Raw genomic sequence first — 20,431 nt, 5'->3', positions numbered from 1 at the left:
GAGACCCTCGCTCCCTTAACTACGCTCCTGAGACCTTGACCCATGAAAAACGACCTTCGCCTGCCCCCGACTCTGAGAATTGCCTGATCCTCTTGAAAGTCTGAATTGAACTTCGCGGCCACGACTTCTGCCTGTTAATGACCCTGAGCCTGCCTGATCCTTTGATTAAGACGAAATCCATGCTCCCCTAGCTTCCTGCCACCCAAGACATCCTTGCGTCCAGTCCACGCTCCCGGACCATCCTGAAACCCGCCATCTTCCGATTCTCCTCTGCCCCGGTAATTCCCACGGATCCCGGCTTCACTCCCCGCCGAGCTACAGCACGTCCACTGCTTCCTCCCCATCCTTCCCCGCCAGTCTCTCCCTCACAGACCAAACGCCCCCGGTCCTCCTCCCCAGCTCGTATAGTGTCCTCTCCCGGTGCAACGGCTTGTTCCCCAGCACATAGCATGTCTGCAAGTGCGTCACAGAATTCACCCAGTGACAAAACTGCCTGTGATGAGTTACCTTATACCCTTGCTGGAATGATATACTTTGATGTTTCTGGTTGTATGTTATGTTACTTCATTATTTTGCATTACTTTACTGCTTGCCTTAAAATCAAATCTTATTATTATCATTACGATTCTTTGATTTTTGTGTTATTATGTACTTATGTAATTATGTACTCCTCACCTTGCGTTTAGGTCATATACATTTATGTGCCTATTGTGGTGATCATGATAATGATCAAAAGGGGGGAGTGTGAAAGAAAAAATGTGTGGGACTGGACTTTTCACGAGTCATGTGAAATTCACCTTTGGTCATAGAATGTCTTGGCTACTGCAGAGCCAGTCAGAAAACAACTGTATGCCACTTTAAACCTTGGTGATGTACAAGGCTAAGCGTATTATGACCAGCATCGGCAGAAACCGGGAACAGATGAAGAGAATCCAGAAGAAGAGGTGGACGGGGACGAGGAGGAAGACACGGGCCAAACCAAAGTACAACAAAAGTGTGTTTATTTACTGTGTGGTACGTGATATAAACCACCAAACCAACTAGTGCTGTACACACCATCATAAAACCTACAACCAAACACACACCAGCACATAGCCAGACACGCTAACAAAGAATCCACACACACGTAGACGAGTCATGCAGCAGCTCGACTGAAGGTCTTCAACCTTCCCAGGTTCTCCCACACCGCCCCTCTGCTACGTTCCCTCCACTGGCTCCCAGTAGCTGCACGCATCAGGTGCAAAATACTGATACTGACCTACAAACCAAACATGGAGTAGCACCATCCTACCTCACAGCCCTTATTACACCTCGCACTGCACCTCGTATACTCCGAGCCTCCAGTACTGCTCGCCTGGTCCCTCCATCTCTGAAGGTACAAGGAAGACGCTCATCTAGACTCTTCTCCGTCTTGGCCCCTCGGTGGTGGAATGAACTTCCAGCTCAGTCACTGAGCACCTTCACACGGCAGCTCAAGACCTTCCTCTTTAGAGAATATTTAGATGAACTTGGAACCTTCTTCTTGTCTGACTTCTGTATAGAAACTAGAACAGAGTGAATAAAAAGGTTGTATTCATAGTTGGGGGTCCTGGTGAACCAGAACTGATCACTTATATCCATGGTGACATGGAAGCACGTTGTAAGTCGCTCTGGTTAAAAAAATTGTTTAAAAAAAATAGTGAAGTGATTGTCACATGTGATACACAGCAGCACAGCACACGGTGCACACATTTGTCCTCTGTATTAACCCATCACCCTGAGTGAGCAGTGGGCAGCCATGACAGGCGCCCGGGGAGCAGTGTGTGGGGACGGTGCTTTGCTCAGTGGCACCTCAGAGGCACCTTGGCGGATCGGGATTCGAACTGGCAACCTTCTGATTACGGGGCCACTTCCTTAACCGCTAGGCCACCGCTGCCCGTCTGCCAAATACCTTAAATGTAAATGTAAATGAGGGGACACATAGAAGGGAGAGCAACACTAAAGATAAGAAAGCACAATGAACAACAATTCCAACTCCGACTCTCTCTCACTCCACTCCAAACTCCTCTGTGAGCACTAAGCCACCATCTTCCTGTTTCAGGCCAGGGACCGAACAGTAAGACTTTGTGTTTAGTGACTTTAGTTACAATTTGCCTACCAACCCAGTCGATGTACAGAAGACACCATCTCACATCTCCTCCACACAGCACTCACCCACCTGGACACTCGGAAGGGAAATTATGTTAAAATAAACTTCATTGACTACAGTTCAGCATTTAACACGATAATCCCTTCTACACTCACCACCAAGCTGGAGCACCTGGGACTCAGATCATCTCTCTGTCAGTGGATCTCCAACTTCCTAACCGGGAGACCACAGGCAGTAAGGATGGGTGGACATGTCTCAACCTCCATCACCCTCAGCACTGGAGCCCCCCAGGGCTGTGTTTTGAGCCCCCTGCTGTACTCCCTGTACACCCATGACTGTACAGCCACTACTAACTCCACCACCATCATCAAGTTTGCTGACGACACCGTCGTGGTGGGCCTGATCTCTGACAACGACGAGACGGCCACCTGGAGGAGGTGGGAAATCTGGTGAACTGGTGCCAGAGGCACAATCTCCACCTGAACGTCAGCAAGACCTGAGCCACCCCAACAATGGACTCTTCTCTCTGCTGCGATCAGGGAAGTCCAACACAGAGAGAATGAGGAGGAGCCATCATCTTGCAGGCTATAAGAGCTCTCAACAACCACAAAACTACATAGAACTCCAATCCACCTCCAGCACTTTCACTTTCAATCACTCTGGACTCTTTGCACAAAATCACTTTGCATGAAATCTCTGCGCTTTTTACTCTTTTTTTTTGCTTTTTTAATCTTATACATTGACTTTCACTCATTTGCACACCTTCACGCTACCTGTTACACATATTTTTTGTTAAAGACATAAAAGTGTAATATTGGTTATGTTTGCAATATTTGCAGTACTGTGGTCTGTACAGTCGCTAAAGCATTTCACTACATATCATACCGTGTATGACTGCGTATGTGACAAATAAAATTTGAATTGGAATTATGTTGGTAAGTAAGTTGTGTAGAGTTAGCGTAGGGCCGTCAGGTCTGGCATCACATTCAACACTAAAAATGAGAGGGACGTTCTGGACAAAACAGAGAAGTAAGAAACACACGTCAATTCATCTGCATGCTAATAACTTGAGATAAAAACGTGTTAACCACACAGTGCAGTTGGTGTGGAGAGCTGCACCTTCATCTACATTCACCATCAGAAGACAATTCACTTCACATCTGGTAAGAACATCTTCTCACTTAAAAAATAACCTGTAGTTTAAAATATCAAAGTACTTGAAGTCAGGAAGTCTGATAATGGTTTTTGTTCTAAAGATAAGACGTATTAAATGAACGAATAATAAGAACATTTCCATCTTCTTCTTCTACTTCCGTCTTCTCCTGCTACTGTCCTGTAAACCTTCCATTTCACTCTCATTGGTACCCGCCTGCCACTCTTCTCCACCCGTCCCACCCTCTCTTACACACGTCCCAAGTATCTAAACTCCTCCACCTTCACCAGCTCTACTCCCCGTAACCGGCCATCCTGCTCTTCTCCCTCACATCACACATGTATACTGACCTTCATGACATGAAGAAATATTTAATAAAACAGTAATATGAGTCTTGTAGAGCTGTGAGTTACAGGATTCTGTCTCTTTCTCACAGTGTGACGGATGCTGCAGTGACCATGATAAAAATCTCCTCTTTTACTTCTCTTCTCATTCTGATCTCCATCCAAGGTCAGTCTCTTTTTTACTGACATTTACTTACGTGTCTATTTATTTATTTGATCTTTATCTCCATGTTTGTTTCAGGTGGTGTTGGTCAGATGTGGGGTGTACAGTACAACACTAGATCTATCTGTGCTTTAGAGGGAACATCAGCTGTGATGTCCTGCAGCTACACTTACCCCCCTGGACTTACAGTGAAGGAAGTGTTTTGGACTAAATATGGATGGGTTCCATGGTATGGACGGAGAGAATATATTGATCTCTCTCAGCATCCAAACTACAAAGACCGAGTTCATGCATACTGTGAATATAAAAAAAGTCGGTGCTCCCTCAACATAACAAGGCTGAATAAAAGTGATGCGCATGAGTACATCTGCAGAATTATAACCTATAAAGACGGAGAAAAATGGGCCGGTCGACCAGAAATCATGTTGTCAGTAACAGGTAAAGTCTTTAATCAACTCATGCTGTACAAGAAAAGCATTTTTTATTTCTCTCGATTCATTCATAAATTACTGTCATGTAAATGTGCTGATGTATTTTTCTTCAGTCTCTTATTTATGACGTTGAATCTGGTGTCAGTTTTATTATTTTACTGGAATCAGAGAACAAATCCACCAGCAGACCAACAGCGACACGGTTATTTCTTCACTATTTAGATGTATGGAGATGAAAGTCAAGTTATAGTTGAAGTTGGACATTTTTCACCAGACTGCTTCCTGCAGGCATCTGACCATCTCCACCGCCAGATACTGATGTTCTTTTGGTGTCACCTTTTGCATTGTGGATGCTGTTCCACCCAAACCAAGACCCCCCCTGTAGGACCCGCCCCACAAAGTCCTGCCTTAACTTCTGCTGCTACCATCGCTGGGCCCCATTTCTAAAGCTGGTGCACATGATTCCTTGAGAGACGTATCTAGTCCTTTATAGGCTCATTTGTAGAGGCAGAGCAAGATCTCCATTCCCATACAGCTCCATGCTGCTGAGGTATCTTGTCTCTCCAGCCACTCAGAGTTGGAGGGTGAGACCTCATAAAAAAACAGAAAGTAAAAGTGGAAGCAGCACAGCTTCAACTGTCCAAAGTGAGCAGTGGACCAGTGTGCAAGGCTTGTGATGTTGGTTAAGAATAATGTGAACTAGAAACGAAAGTTCCAGAGGAAATTTTGATGGGCCTGTCCGGGTGTTTTTCGTAGGAGCGCGGGCATAACCTCCTGAGCTGGTCTCAGCTGTGACATCAGGCGGTGTTATTAAAGTAGGGTGGTAGGGTGGTAGTAGTATTTCTGCTACCATTGTGTCCCTAAATTGCTCCAGGGAGACTGTCCCTGTAAAACTGATTGTAAGTCGCTCTGGATAAGGGCGTCTGATAAATGCTGTAAATGTAAATGTAAATGTAAAGTATCCGATAGAGTAGGCAGTGACGTGAAATTTGTTGACGTTTAGAAAATGTTGAAAAGATAGCATGCTAATGCTAGCATGCTAACATCAAAAACGCTATCAGGGTGTGGCCAAGATGCTTCAATGTAAATTTGGTCACATTTGGAGCATGTTTAAAAATTAGCATGTTAGCATGCTAATGGTAGCATGCTAAACTCAAAAACGCTAACAGGGGGTATCCAAGATGCATCACGGTAAATTTGGTGACGTTTGAAACGAGTTTAAAAATTAGCATGTTAGCATGCTAATGCTAGCAAGTTAACATCAAAAATGCTAACTTTTTTTTTGTGAAAGTGAAGGGCGTCCCTAATGAAGTGGCTGAAGGACAGGGCATAACTAATAAAGTTGTCGAAGGACCAGGCATCCCTAATGGAGTGGCCAAAGGACAGGGCATCCCTAATGAAGTGGCTGAAGGACAGGGCGTCCCTAATGAAGCGGCTGAAGGACCAGGCGTCCCTAATGAAGTTGCCGAAGGACCGGGCGTCCCTAATAAACTGGTCGAAGGACAGGTTGTCCATAATGAAGTGGCCGAAGGACAGGGCGTCCTTAATAAAGTGGCTAAAGGACAGGTCATCCCTAATTAAGCGGACCAGGCGGTCTTAATAATGTGTTTGATTGTCATCCTAATGAAGCTGCTGGTTTGAGATTCCATTGAATTACAGTGCTGGCGCTGCTGCTGTATCAGTACCCCTTGTAGGACCCCCTTTGCTGGCAATGACACAGTAGCAGTACCACTTAAAAGGGGCCCCATTTTACCAATGCTACCAATGCTAAAATTAGCATTCAATGCATTTCAATGGGAAATGACCCTGTTTGAGCGTTAATAGCTTGCCAAGCCCAGTCCGATCGCTTATAAAAGTAATAGCACACCTCACACAATAAAGTACTAATTTTTGATATATAGCAGGCCGGTGTGCGTGCTTCGGTACGACCCGCATTAAGTGCGAAAAAAGGCTGAAATAATAAATAAAGAAATAAAAAAAAATTTTCACCCATTGACACTTTTTTGTTTTTCCAAAATTGTGCGCAATCCATACATCAGACAGAGACAAACCATATATCAAAGCGTCAGTCTTGGTAAGATCTACGAGACAACATGAAAAACATTTTTGTAAGTCAAACCATCTGGACACAAATTTTGGACTAGGAAAATAAATGCGTTCCGAAAACGCTTTTTGGGGAATTGCACGCAGACCGCAAATCCGACCGAGCCAAGCCATATGTCAAACCGTTCAGAAGGAATAGTATGTAAACCGTTCAGAAGGAATAGTAAAATTAATATGTCATTTTGTGCGTTTTTTTTTTGTGCGTTTCAAGGTCTTAGTGTGCCAGCCACAAATGCATGACGTGGCAACACATCCAATATGTCAGATTGTAAGACTCGGCTAGGCCTTCTGCCACGCCTCGACTCCCGTGTCTCTAGCTTTTACGGCTGGTAACAGGGAGCTGAAAACTTCTTCCTGTGCACAATAGTAAACGGTACTTTTTACACTTTGAACCAGATTTGTGGGCGGGCCATACGACCTAGCAAAACAAACAATATGTCATATTGTGCGGAGAAGTCAGACCTTCGGCCTGTCCTCTCCGTTGTTTCTGTGCATTTCACGGTCTTATCGTGGCAGCCTTGAATGTAACATATGTCCTTTTTTGCCTTTTTCCCAGTTTTCCAAACCCCCGTTTGTGGCACCGACTCGTTCCATATATCAGACCGTAGGACTTCGGCCTCGCCTCGATTTTCAGGTTGCTAGCTTTAGCGGTTACCCTCAGGGAGCCAAAAACATGTTCCCAGCACAATAGTAAATGGTCTGTCATACTGACAGGCCCAAATAATGTGTTTGCTTCAGGTTCGTCCTCCTCGCCACCAGCCTCACCGTGATCACATGACAGGAATGTCCATCTTATTTAACATCGAGTATTTCTGCTTTATTTTAATTCTTAGATCTGAAGGTGGAAATTGTTGGTGCAGCAACAGAAGGAAATGATGTAAGACTTGAGTGTAAAACCTCCTGCAATCTGAGTAGCAGCCCTACATACTCATGGAAGAAGAACGGAGAACCTTTAGAGAAGGAACCCACAAAGAACAATGAACTGCTGCTCCACCCAGTCAGCAGGGAGGATGGGGGTAGATACTCCTGTGCTGTTAAAGGCCATGAGGACCTGTCTTCTGCTGAAGTGGAGCTTAGTGTCAGATGTCAGTAGATCTTTCAACTTTACATGATGAAGATAGATCAGTGCGTGTGTTCCATATGTGCTGTAAACACTGAAACACCCAGATTTTATTTCAGATTCTCCCAAGAACACCAGAGTATTGGTTGCTCCACCTGCTGAGATACCTGAAGGAGGTTCAGTGACTCTGAGCTGCAGCAGTGATGCCAACCCTCCAGTCCAAAACTACACTTGGTTTAAGGAGAAAGTAACATCTCCAGTAGCAGCAGGACAAACATACACTATCACTAACTTCACCTCTGCTCAGGTTGGACTGTATTCCTGCCAGGCGAGGAATGAAGTAGGACTCCAGAACTCTACTGCTGTTCCACTAACGGTTCATGGTTCTGGTGCAGATCTCTTTCTATCTGGTTATGATCAGTGCTCAGTGTCTATAAATCTGGTATTAAAAAGCAGAATTGTTTCTCCACAGCGACTCCCCCTGTGTTTCTATATGCAGTAACAGCAGCTGTGGCTTCATCTTCTATCATCTCTGGTTTCTTCATATGGTGAGAAGAACCTGCACTGAACATGCAGCTCCAACTACATGAAGGACGTGTGCTGATCTGGTCAGGACTTTTCACTCCTGCCTCTATTTTAAATGCAGGCGCTGTAAGAGAGACAGAAAGACGAGGAGAGAAGCTGCTGAGGTACGACGGTACAGAACTTCATCATTACAGACCAAGATGGAGACAGAGAATGTTAATCTAGAGATCATCTAGAGTCATTCAGAAGTACAGAATTGTTGAATCATTTTACATGATCCTTGTTTTTAGAAAACTGATGATAATGAGAACGTCCAGTATGAAGAAGACAAAAGCGACCAGATAAGCTCAGTCTACCAGAGTCTAAACCTCAACACCACCGGACATGATGATGTTTATCAGAGTTTACATCCTCAAACCAACAAGACAGCAGCATAGACTCCTCAACAACTTTATTACTAAATACTCTTAAAAATAGATTCTGTCAAAGCAAAACTAATTTTTAATACAGAAATCCACACGCACTTCCATTCCAAGCTGGTTTTATCTATGCTCGATATCTTCTCTGCTGAGGTAAAGGGTCACTTTCCTCTTTATGGATTAAGTCCTAGGCTAAAGGAGAACTAGACATGGAGGACTGGACTTAATACATGAACAGGAAACAGACCAGAAAGACAGAATTCAAGGCAGGTAAATAGAAGAACTTGTATCCAAAATCTTTTTGCAATAAAGCATTATTTGCATTTACCAAACTTGTTCATTTTATATGATTTAAAATATTCTCTCTGCTGGTCTAAACCCGCCATCTGATGGTGACAGTTGGGGCAGTGGTGGCCTAGCGGGTAAGGAAGCAAAAGGTTGCAGGTTCGAATCCAGAACCACCAAGGAGGTCCTCTTGATGAAGGTACCATCCCCACACGCTTCTCCCCGGGCGCCTGTCATGGTGTCCACTGTCACCAAGGGAGATGGTTAAAGACAGAGGTTACATTGACAAATCTTCACTTTCACCAACAGGTGGGCTTCAGGGGTGGATTTTCTAAAAGATCTCCTGAAGGTGTCTCCTGTTGTCTAGAACATATAGAGATGGGTATTTTACATTTACAGCATTTATCAGACGCCCTTATCCAGAGCGACTTACAATCAGTAGTTACAGGGACAGTCCCCCCCAGGAGCAAGATTTGAACCTGAAAAAAATCACAATCACAACATCCGGAGCTCTGTTCGCTACTTCTCTTGATCTCCAGCCAGAGGGCGTGGAAACTCTCCTTGACCGTGAAGCCCAGCGATTTGAAGAGCCCGTAGGAGGCGCTGTTCCCCTCCTTCACGAAATAGTAGACCGGACCTCCCAGCTCCAGAAGTCTCTCCACCATGTGGCTCACCAGCGTCTTGGCGTAGCGCTTTCTCCGGTGTTGGCCCAGACAGGAAGTCATGTCAACGTTTTTCCAGACAAAATAAAATGAATCCGCTGAGTCTTGCGTGACGGAACTAAAAAAAACATTTCTGCTAATTTTTACATCCAATCACCAAGCGACTGCAATGCTTCACACATTTGGCAGCCATGACAGTTGGTGGAGATAATGTTTCATGGGAGGGGGCGGGAAATTCTCTGGGTTAAAAAAGCATGAGAAACGGGAGGTAACCTTTCCCCTTATGACATCATAAGGGGACAATTTCCAGATCCGACCGTCGTTCTTGCCCTCTGAGCGGTGAAACAGAATGACCAAAAAACTCATTACTAGTCACTGCAGGACCATAGACAGGCTGGGGAACTCGTATTAATATTAAACCATCTCATGATGTAACATTCGTGCCACCTCTGCCACGCCCCAGCGGTCAAACTCTTCCATGTATTAGTGTGTGTTCTTCTGGTGCTCACTAGCACCCTGATTATTCCCACCTGTTCTTCATCACAGGTAAGTGGTGAAGGGTGCAGGCTATGACATATTGTTTGTTTTGCTAGGTTGTACGGCCCGCCCACAAATCTGGTTGAAAGTGTAAAAGTACCGTTTACTATTGTGCACAGGAAGAAGTTTTCAGTTTCCTGTTACCAGCCGTAAAAGCTAGAGACACGGGATTCAAGGGTGCTTAGCGGGATAATGATTTCTGATCGGTGATTGGTTAGCTTAGCGGTAATGGGTCTGTCCACTCCTCTTTATAACCAGCCGGTTCCTTTAGTCCTGCGTTTGGTCTCCCTCACACAACCTGAGTTTATCGCCGCACCACATGCTGTCCTTAACGGCAATGACAGTGAACCCCACAGTAGGACTGGAACTCAACTCTCCCCTCTAGTCTCACTACAGCTCCGCCACGCTGCAGCTACCAGGTCTCCCCTTTCTGCGTGTGCTCATGACTGGGCGGCAGCCGTGTATTGGGGAGGAGGCCCTGAGACGACATCTGACTCTGCATTCCTGGCAAGCTTCAAGACCGTCTTCGACCACCAGGACCAGGGGCAGTCTAGCAGTCAGCGCCTCCTGCGGCTCAGGCAGGGCAACGCTTCTGTGGCAGACTACTCAATCGAATTCTTGCTGCAGACAGTGGCTGGAATGAGCCTGCGCTCATAACAGTGTTCCAGAACGGTTTGAGGCAAGACTTACAGACCAAACTAGCCTGCCGCGATGCCGATCTAGGGCTGGATGCCGTGATCACTCTGGCCATTAAGCTAGACCAGCATCTGCGCGGGAAAGGGCACTTGGCGCCTGCAACTACTTCGACAACTTCTTCTAGACACGTTCGTCCTCGGATCCGGTCCGATCCGGTGTCAGAGACTCCTGCCCCTGGTCCAGGGAGTGCGGAAGCCGCCCAGGAACCCATGCAACTGAGGTTCACACGATTGTCGGCGGAGGAGAAGAGGAGATGCCAAGACCTAGGACTTTGTCTCTAATGCGCGGACCCAAGGCACTCCGTAGTCGGGTGCCCACGCCTTCGAGTACCAGAGGGGCTAGTATTAGAGTATCCACCACATCCTACCAATTCAGTTTTTTTTTTCTTTCTGGTGTCATTTCCCATTGTGATAACTCTATCCCTGTGTCTGTCCTTATAGATTTGGGATCGGCTGGGAATTTAATCTCTTTATCCCTGGTCTCGGTTCTCTCGATATCCCGGGTGGAGTTGCCACGGCCGATCACTGTCCTTTAGCACCAGTCACGCACAAATCTGAATTGGTCACTCTTTCTTTTCCCCCTCACCATTCTGAATCCCTAGAGTTTTTTGTTTTACCCATGTTAGACACCCAATTGGTGCTGGGATTACCTTGGCTACGTCAGCATAACTCTAGCATCAATTGGGTCGAAAGCACTATTACCGCGTGGTAACCATCTTGTGTTTCTCATTGCAATTTGGCACCCGTTTCCGTTAGTTCTACTTCCGTTGAAAGCCCCTTAGCTGATTCGCCCGTTTCTGTTCCCCCTCACTATTCTGATCTGGCGGAGGTGTTTAGTGCCTCCAAGGCCTCAAGCCTCCCACCACACCACGCGTGGGATTGCAGCATAGATCTCCAGCCTGGAGCAACACCTCCTTGGTCGCGTGTGTATCCAATGTCTGAGCCAGAGACTCGGGCAATGGAGAAGTATGTGAAGTATGGGGTTTTTTCACTAAACTTGACCTCCGGAGTGCCTACGACCTGGTTAGGATTCAAGCAAGCGACGAGTGGAAGACGGCATTCAGCACAACGTCTGGTCATTATGAGTACCGAGTACCAACTCTCCCCTCTGGGCTCGCTACAGCTCCGCCACGCCGCAGCTCCCGGGTCTCCCCTTCTCTCCTGCTCTCTCGCTCTCTCCGTGTGTGTTTGTAGCCTGCATACCCTGTGCAGAATTCCAGTATGCGTTTCAACCCAGGTGACATACCGGTGTGTGAGTGGCCACACAAGGAAAGACGCTACCGGCTGTGTACGGAGGACAACGGGTTCGAATCCAGCGTAGGAGGATCAAGCACACATGGGTTTAAGCTAAGGCAAGAAACACAAGAGACGGCCGGTTCGAGGCCAGTGAAAGACAAAGGCGATCTTCGGCTCTCCACGTTGAGGGCCTTCGCTGAAGATCCCGCAACACGACCTCTTGAGAGAGCGTGGGCACTACAAGCAAGGACATTTCAGTTATTAATTTTTTTCCCCTGAGTTTAAATAAAATAACGCATTTCTCATTTTCAACTGCATCCTCCATTCATCAACTGAGCTGAGGGGAACGTGACCACATGAAGTCATTTTCATAATAGGGGACCCTTAAACAGTAAGTCAACAGTCAGTTCTTGAAGTTGACGTGATTGAAGCACAAAAAAAATAAGTGTCCTGAGGTACTTTGATTCTAAATTGAGGTATTAAACGACTCAGTCCAGTCTCCAAAATAGTAAGAAGGATGAACCACCAATAAAATCGTTCACATCCAAAGCTCCTCTAATGAGTAGGTGAGCACCACAGCTGGACCACGTATGAACTTATGGAGGAGGCGCTATGAAATGAGGACAAGACCCCTGAAACAGGGTGATGCTTTTACCAGTTTTCTGTTGAGAAACCTTGCGTCCTGGATTCCTGGGGATGGGACTTACCACCGACCTAGAAACAAAGAAGGAAAGAGGCCTATCAATGTGTTACGTCCTTTAGGCCATAGAATGCCTTGGGGTGCTCTGTTTGGGCGTGTTCTCTTTTAGGCTGTCTGCTGGGGGAGGAGATTTGGATTACAGCTCCACCCACCAATTCCCTTATCAACTGGCAGCCAATCAACGCACAGGACAGAGAACTACATAAGGACCATTCCAGCCACCATTCAGGGCTCACTGTTGTGGAGCCGGAGGAGAAGGAAGCGAGAGGAGACTTTTGGAGTTTAGAGTTGGAGTTTTGGATTGTGTTAGAGTTGGATAAGAGTTGTTGTGTGTTAGTGATTAGTGTGGTTAGTTGTGGCTTTGTTGAGTAGTTTGTTTTATCTCTCTTTCATGGTGTTGTCCTCCTCTGAATTGTTGTGTAGTGGTATATAGCAACTACACAACATTTACTCACTGTAAATAAAGCACAATATTTCACTTGGGTTTGGTATCTGTGTCTTCCCCACTGCACACATTCCCCTCGTTTGTTGTCGCGTCTCCTGACCCCTAGACAGCGACGTGACACATGCATGCTGATCGGATAGATGTGAAAGAAACGAGTCCAAATCAGATATGATCTCAGAATTCTGGAGATGGTCACAGGAACATCTCGCAGAGTAAGGCCGTCCTCCTCAGGACTGTAGCAAGAAGTCGCCACAGAGGATACGGATGCAACTGGAACTGCCCCAGCAGCTACTTTCTCCACATCCCTGGTAACATAAGACTTGATCATTTTATTGTGACTCTTTCCACTTTTACAGCATCTATCAGACGTACGAACCACATAATCAGTTTCACTCAGTTTAGACACCTTATCTACTCTCAGCCACACGTCATCAGCAGCTGCAGAACCACCAGATGTGGACATCACCTCAGGTGCATGCGCAGAAGAGGCAGGCGCCGATCTCACAGCTGAGCGGTTCGGACATAAAAGTGTCAGATAACCCGACGGCATCTTGATATTTACGGGTTTGAGCTCGAATAACGACACACGCAGAAAAGACTGAAGCCAATTTGAGTCCACGTCTGTAACAGGCATGGGTACGTCTACGACTTCCGGAACTGGAAGAACCTTTTCCTCCAGCGACATCATTCCCAAAAGAAAGGAAACCCCTTTCACCGGAAGCCGAGAACAAACCGCAACCCTGAAAACACCAGAGACCAGCTCGCTTTTTAAGCGCAGAGTGTGCAACGGGACTCTAGCGAACCCCATTTCAATTCCCTGCACCAGCACGTCGGAATCACGGCAACTCTCCGTAGAGAAGGGGAGAACAGAATCTCAGATGAAAGATAACGCAGGATTTTAATATCCACGTCATCTTCCACACGGCCAGTAAGAGACACCCCTCCATTTAAAATAAATGGCTCATGACCAGGATCAATTTCATCGTGGATGTTCAAAGTGTGCACCAGCCCAACTCTCTTTGGGAGTGATTTAGACGACACTAGATTCTTTTTCTGTAAACGAGGACATGCAGCAATTAAATTACCCAGTTTATGACTATAAAAACACCCACGAGGGTCTTTTGGTGGTGAAGATTTTCTGGGATTCCTCCAGCTTTGTTTTGGGTGTCTCACATACGTAACATACGTAATTCTTTAATTTTTCCGCTGTTGACAGAATTTTTGTCTGTATGCTTCAGGTACCAGTTCATATGCATTTATAATCGGCGTATGGTAGTCCGAACTCTGCTCAACTGTAAGGGCAGAATAAACTTCCTGAGCTTTACCAGACAACACACACTGTGAAAACAGTCTCCAGACACCAGTTGGCCATTTTAATGTAATGGTAACCCTCTCAAAATGTTTAAAACATTTCTCGACGTCCCGTTCATTGAAAGGAGGGACGAGACGAATATCACGGGACACATCAAACCCATGATCCCATGGATCAGAAGAAGTCGGGTCAACAGGAGGGACGTGAGGAGGAGACACAGGTGGAACAGAGACGGGGGAAGCACCTACAACTGCCGGAACCACGGCGTCTTCTCTAGCAGACAATTCTAATTCTAACTTCTTTAAGATGAAATCCCGCTACTTCTCAATTTCCTTCAGATCTCTACTTGGTTGCTTCATATTGCATCTGACGTTCCAGAAAAGAATATTCACACATCTTTAATTCAATTTCAGAGACGCTACTGGCTGCAGTTTGCGGAGACCCCGGACCCTCCACAATGACATTAATGCCCAGTAAACCCCGTTTTAGGACTTGAAACAGAGATTCCTTCAACTTTTTATCTTCGCTCGTTAATTCAATCGTGTAATTTTCTGCAATTTGCAACAAGTTCTATTTGGTGCAACGTGACACAAGTTTCGTACGAAGGGCTCTGAATAAATTTGTCTGCCAATGACATGTTACCAAGAGACATGGGCAGAAAGTTACACAGCACCAAAAAAATAAGGCTGTGAACTGAGCGAAACGTGCGATTTTTCCAGCGCCTGTCAAAGCAACAACGTATGGGAACTCTGAACCCTAAACCTGCCTAACACGATCCCACTAAATAAACCTTCTCTTCTTCAAAGAGTGTTAACAATTGAAGGTTCGCGGTCTGTCAGAAGACAAACCATGAAGCTCCCCCCAGGTTTGCTCTTCAAAACACCACCCAAATACAATCCCCAAACACAAACCAACAAAACAACAAATGCGCTCCGATGGAGGAATTACGAAAATCCGGCTGGAGACGCCTGCCGAACGTGCATCTTCCCCAGAAAAAAACAGATGTCCCAGAGAGAAAAACAGAGAACAAATCCCAGACGAGCCCCCAATTTTGTTACAAGTCGGTCTAGAGGTTCCAGCACATAACAAAATAAAAGACAAAAACCTACTAAGATGAAACAGTGAAATTTAACAAGTATTTTATTAACAAATAAATATATAAATAAAGAGGAAAACAAAACGGGAAAACCGAGAAAACCAAACAAACATCGAAAAGCAGGCCGACACAACAAGTTGTGTTCTTTCATAGGGGAGTGCTAGGGATAAAGGAAACCGAGGCCCCTTTTATCCTGGTTGTCCACAGCAGGAACAGGTGGGCTCACCAGGTATCCTGCAAACACAACACAACCACAGAGCAGAAACACACCACAAAAACCAAGACGTAACTCCCCCACCACTAAAAATCAACATTTACTGTTGATCACAAAAAAAAACATTTATTGGTAGGAGCGTGACAAGGTGTCCACCAAAACATTATCAGAGCCCCTTTTGTACCTGATATCCACATTAAACCCTTGTAGATATAAGGACCAGCTCAAAAGATGCTGATTTGCGTTTTTCATTCTGGTGAGGAAGACTAGAGGGTCATCCTGCAAACACAACACAAACACAGAACAGGACGTAACACCCACAATAAGATTTCCCAGGACGTGTCGTTTCGGCGCACTGATAGGTAATAAGAAATATTAATCAAATGAAACATTGGGAGGGAATCTGCATGAAGCTTCACCTTCCTACACATGATAAGATCCAGTGACCCGCTGACGTACCCTTGTGCTTTTCAAGGTGCCTGATGAAGTTCAAGGGTGGTAGTACACACTCGCGTATGAACCAGAAGACCCAGGTTCAAATCCCACTTACTACCATTGTGTCCCTGAGCAAGACACTTAACCCTGAATGTCTCCTGGGGGGGACTGTCCCTGTAGCTACTGATTGTAAGTCTCTCTAGATAAGGGCATCTGGTAAATGCTGTAAATGTAAATGAAGTTGGACGTAGTTGAGTCGGTGTTCTGAATGGCAAACCGATAGACCAAACTGAGATGTACACATGTACCCTGACAGTATGTACGGTTTCTTACCCTGTGATAGAATGATGGAGTGCAGGCCTGTGTGATGGCTTTATAATCAGATGCATAACAGATGACCCAGGTGAACTTGCCGTCGCCATCAGTGTTGCTTTAAATCCGCCTCACTGCGGTTTTCCCTTAACGGCGGACAACATGTTTGAGAAACTGAAATGGATGAAATAATGAAGTAAATGTCATTTGTATGTCATTTTGAAACATGGACAATAGCACTTCCGTCCCCCTCGGAACTTGCCGTAGGCGGCAATGTGTATTCATGTGCTCTTGTGAGAGGGGGGGTTGGTGCTCAATGCAGGCTGCAAGACGGCCGGCCCTGCCCATTAAATTTGTCCACCAATAGGAAACTTCGGCCATTTTAAACACCCTGCCGGTGTCCTGACGTTCCATCTTACCGAGGCATCAACAAAACACGTTACATCACATGTCTGGGGAGCAAACTTGCCTGTAGACATCATGACATCAGTTTTATATGTGATTGCACTTTGAAGAACATGAGGAACAGCAGAGTTACCTGTAGGTAGTGTTGCAAAATTCCCGGAATTTTCAAAGATGGAAACTTTCCATGGGAATTAACGGGAATTAATGGGAATAAACGGGAATTAACAGGAATTTATGGGAATAAACTGGGAATTTTCAAAATTGAAGGTTGGCTCTTCTTAGGGAACTTAAATATAGTTGAGCAAAGTATATTTTAGCATAATATTGAAAAAAACAAACAAATGCAATTCAAATACACTTGAATATCCATGCCATTCCTTAATCACATGTACAGAGCACATGCTTGCTGCATGGCTATTGAGACCACCTACTGGCACTGTGCATGCCTCCATCACATGTACACATGGACCACACTTTTGAGCCTGAAGGACAAAGAGCATTGAAGGCACACATTTGAGCCTGTGGACTTAACAAGTGAGGTAAGTTGGTGGGAAAGAATATCTAGCAGTCAGAAAATCCTCAAACCTATTGCAGCAGCAATAGCGAAGATAGAGGGGGATGGTGCCATCTTGTCAGATGTCCAGTGCCTTTTTGCAGAACTCAAAGAAGAAATCCAGACAATTCTGCCCACTTCCCTACTACTGAAAGCAGAGGAAACGGCTGTGGTCAAGTCATTGGAACAGTGGAGGGAGTTCTGCATGAAGCCAGTGCATGCAGCAGCATACATGCTGGACCCCAAATATGACAAGGGCATACTTTCTGGGGAAGAGATCAATGGTGCCTATGCGGTCATTACAGCCATGTCTGACCACCTGGGTCTCAATAAAGGCAAAGTTCTAGGCAGTTTGGCAAAGTATCGAACAAAGCAAGGCCTTTGGAAAGGGGATGGAATATGGCAGTCATGCCAGCACATATCTGCAGTCACCTGGTGGAAGGGACTATGTGAATCTGAGGCCCTTGCACCTGTAGCCTCCATCCTCCTCCAAATCCCACCATCATCAGCCGCCTCCGAGCGCAACTGGTCACTGTTTGGGAACACCCACACAAAGGTTCGCAACAGGCTCACAAATGTGAGAGTGGAAAGCTGGTCGGCATTCCGGCAAACCTACGGCTCTTTGAGCCTGACACAGAGCCATCCTCAACAAGGTTGGAAAGTGACACTGAAGAGGAAGACTCAGAGTTGGATGCTGAGGAAGTGGACATGTTGTTGGATGATGAGGAGGTCCAGGAAGAGTCTATTGACTGAGCAAAAATGAGAAAAGAGGATTGCTTGAAGGAAGATTTGCATGTTTAATGGGACGTTTTGGAGGATAAGTGGCATTTTTCATTTAACCTTTTGAATGGGACTTTGTGGAGATTTTTGAACAGGGGGCATTTTTGAATGAACGGGGTTAGGGGATGGTAATATTGAACTCAACATTTATGTTTTTATTCATCCATGAAACAAGTTATTGAAACGTGTTCTATTCTACTGTACTTACAAATAAATCTGTTGAAATATCTGTTGAAAACATTTTGCATGGAGGTTTTCTTATGATTTCTGTTTATATTTATGCTTGGAAATAATATATTCCCAGTTAGTTCTCCTTAATTCCCATTAATTTCCAAAATTCCCAAGCTTAACTTACCATGGAAATTTACCGGAAACTTTTCGGAAATTTACTGGAAATTTTCCGCCCCTTTGCAACCCTACCTGTAGGGTGGTCAGCGTATCCACGGAGATGCTGTAGAAGGTCAGGAGGCAAGATACACCCCTGCACCTTGAACTACAGGCCTTGGGACCGGATCTCAGCCGAGAATCATCTCCTTTCCTGCTGATGGATGTAGAAGCCATGACAACAACTCCACTCGGTATCCCAGTAGCAGCGCTCAGACACGCCCTCCCTGCACAGAACCTGCCGGAATTCGAACCTCTCTGGGAAGTCGGTGTTCGGCCTTCCGCCCTCAGACAGAGACATGAATGGCTCAGCGTGTCGAGGGTCACAGGCATCTGCAGGCGAGAGAGGAACTGGACAAAACAGAGAAGTAAGAAACACACGTCAGTTCATCTGCACGTTAATAACTTGAGATTAAAACGTGTTAACCACACAGTGCAGTTGGTGTGGAGAGCTGCACCTTCATCTACATTCACCTTCAGAAGACGATTCACTTCACATCTGGTAAGAACATCTTCCCACTTAAAAAATAACCGTAGACAAATTAAATGAACGAATAATAAGAACATTTCCATCTTCTTCCTCTACTTCCGTTTTCTCCTGCTACTGTCCTGTAAACCGTCCATTTCTCTCTCATTGGTACCTGCCTGCCACTCTTCTCCACCCGTCCCACCCTCTCTTACACACGTCCCAAGTATCTAAACTCCTCCACCTTCACCAGCTCTACTCCCCGTAACCCGGCCATCCTGCTCTTCTCCCTCACATCCACACACATGTATTCTGTCCCAGTCCTACTGACCTTCATGTCTCTCCTTTGTGGGATATTGGAAGAAATATTTAATAAAACAGTGAATATGAGTCTTGTAGAGCTGTGAGGAACAGGATTCTGTCTCTTTCTCACAGTGTGACGGATGCTGCAGTGACCATGATAAAAATCTCCTCTTTTACTTCTCTTCTCATTCTGATCTCCATCCAAGGTCAGTCTCTTATTTACTGACATTTACTTAAGTGTCTATTTATTTATTTGATCTTTATCTCCATGTTTGTTTCAGGTGGTGTTGGTCAGAGGTGGGATGTACGGTACAGACCTAGATCTATCTGTGCTTTAGAGGGAACATCAGCTGTGATGTCCTGCAGCTACACTTACCCCCCTGGACTTACAGTGAAGGAAGTGTTTTGGACTAAATATGGATGGGTTCCATGGTATGGACGGAGAGAATATATTGATCTCTCTCAGCATCCAAACTACAAAGGCCGAGTTCATGCAGACTGTGGAGATAAAAAAGTCGGTGTTCCCTCAACATAACAAGGCTGAATAAAAGTGATGCGCATGAGTACAACTGCAAAATTAAAACCGATAAAGAAAGAGAAACATCTACCGGGCAACCAGGAATCAAGTTGTCAGTAACAGGTAAAGTCTTTAATCAACTCATGCTGTACAAGAAAAGCATTTTTATTTCTCTCGATTCATTCATAAATTACTGTCATGTAAATGTGCTGATGTATTTTTCTTCAGTCTCTTATTTATGACGTTGAATCTGGTGTCAGTTTTATTATTTTACTGGAATCAGTGAACAAATCCACCAGCAGACCAACAGTGACACGGTTATTTCTTCACTATTTAGATGTATGGAGATGAAAGTCAAGTTAATAGTTGAATTTAGACATTTTTCACCAGGCTGCTTCCTGCAGGCATCTGGCCATCTCCACCGTCAGATACTGATGTTCTTTTGGTGGCACCTTTTGCATTGTGGATGCTGTTCCACCCAAACCAAGACCCCCTCTGTAGGACCCGCCCCACAAAGTCCTGCTATCTGAGTTCTGCCTTAACTTCTGCTGCTACCATCGCTGGGTCCCATTTCTAAAGCTGGTGCACAGGATTCCTTGAGAGACGTATCTAGTCCTTTATAGGCTCATTTGTAGAGGCAGAGCAAGATCTCCATTCCCATACAGCTCCATGCTGCTGAGGTATCTTGTCTCTCCAGCCACTCAGAGTTGGAGGGTGAGACCTCATAAAAATGCAGAAAGTAAAAGTGGAAGCAGCACAGCTTCAACT

The 20,431-nt window shown here is 45.4% G+C and overlaps 1 long non-coding RNA gene across 1 annotated transcript; it reads left to right on the top strand.

Moving 5' to 3' along the window:
* Positions 1 to 7,910: 7,910 nt before the first annotated feature.
* LOC114785926 (uncharacterized) lies at positions 7,911 to 8,403 on the top strand. Its single transcript, XR_003749128.1, has 3 exons — positions 7,911 to 7,930; positions 8,029 to 8,071; positions 8,198 to 8,403. It is a non-coding gene; the product is annotated as an uncharacterized LOC114785926 (long non-coding RNA).
* Positions 8,404 to 20,431: the final 12,028 nt, after the last annotated feature.

The sequence above is a fragment of the Denticeps clupeoides genome, chromosome 3 (assembly GCF_900700375.1).
Source record: "Denticeps clupeoides chromosome 3, fDenClu1.1, whole genome shotgun sequence".
Taxonomy (NCBI): domain Eukaryota; kingdom Metazoa; phylum Chordata; class Actinopteri; order Clupeiformes; family Denticipitidae; genus Denticeps; species Denticeps clupeoides.
This window is presented reverse-complemented; position numbering and strand designations above follow the sequence as displayed.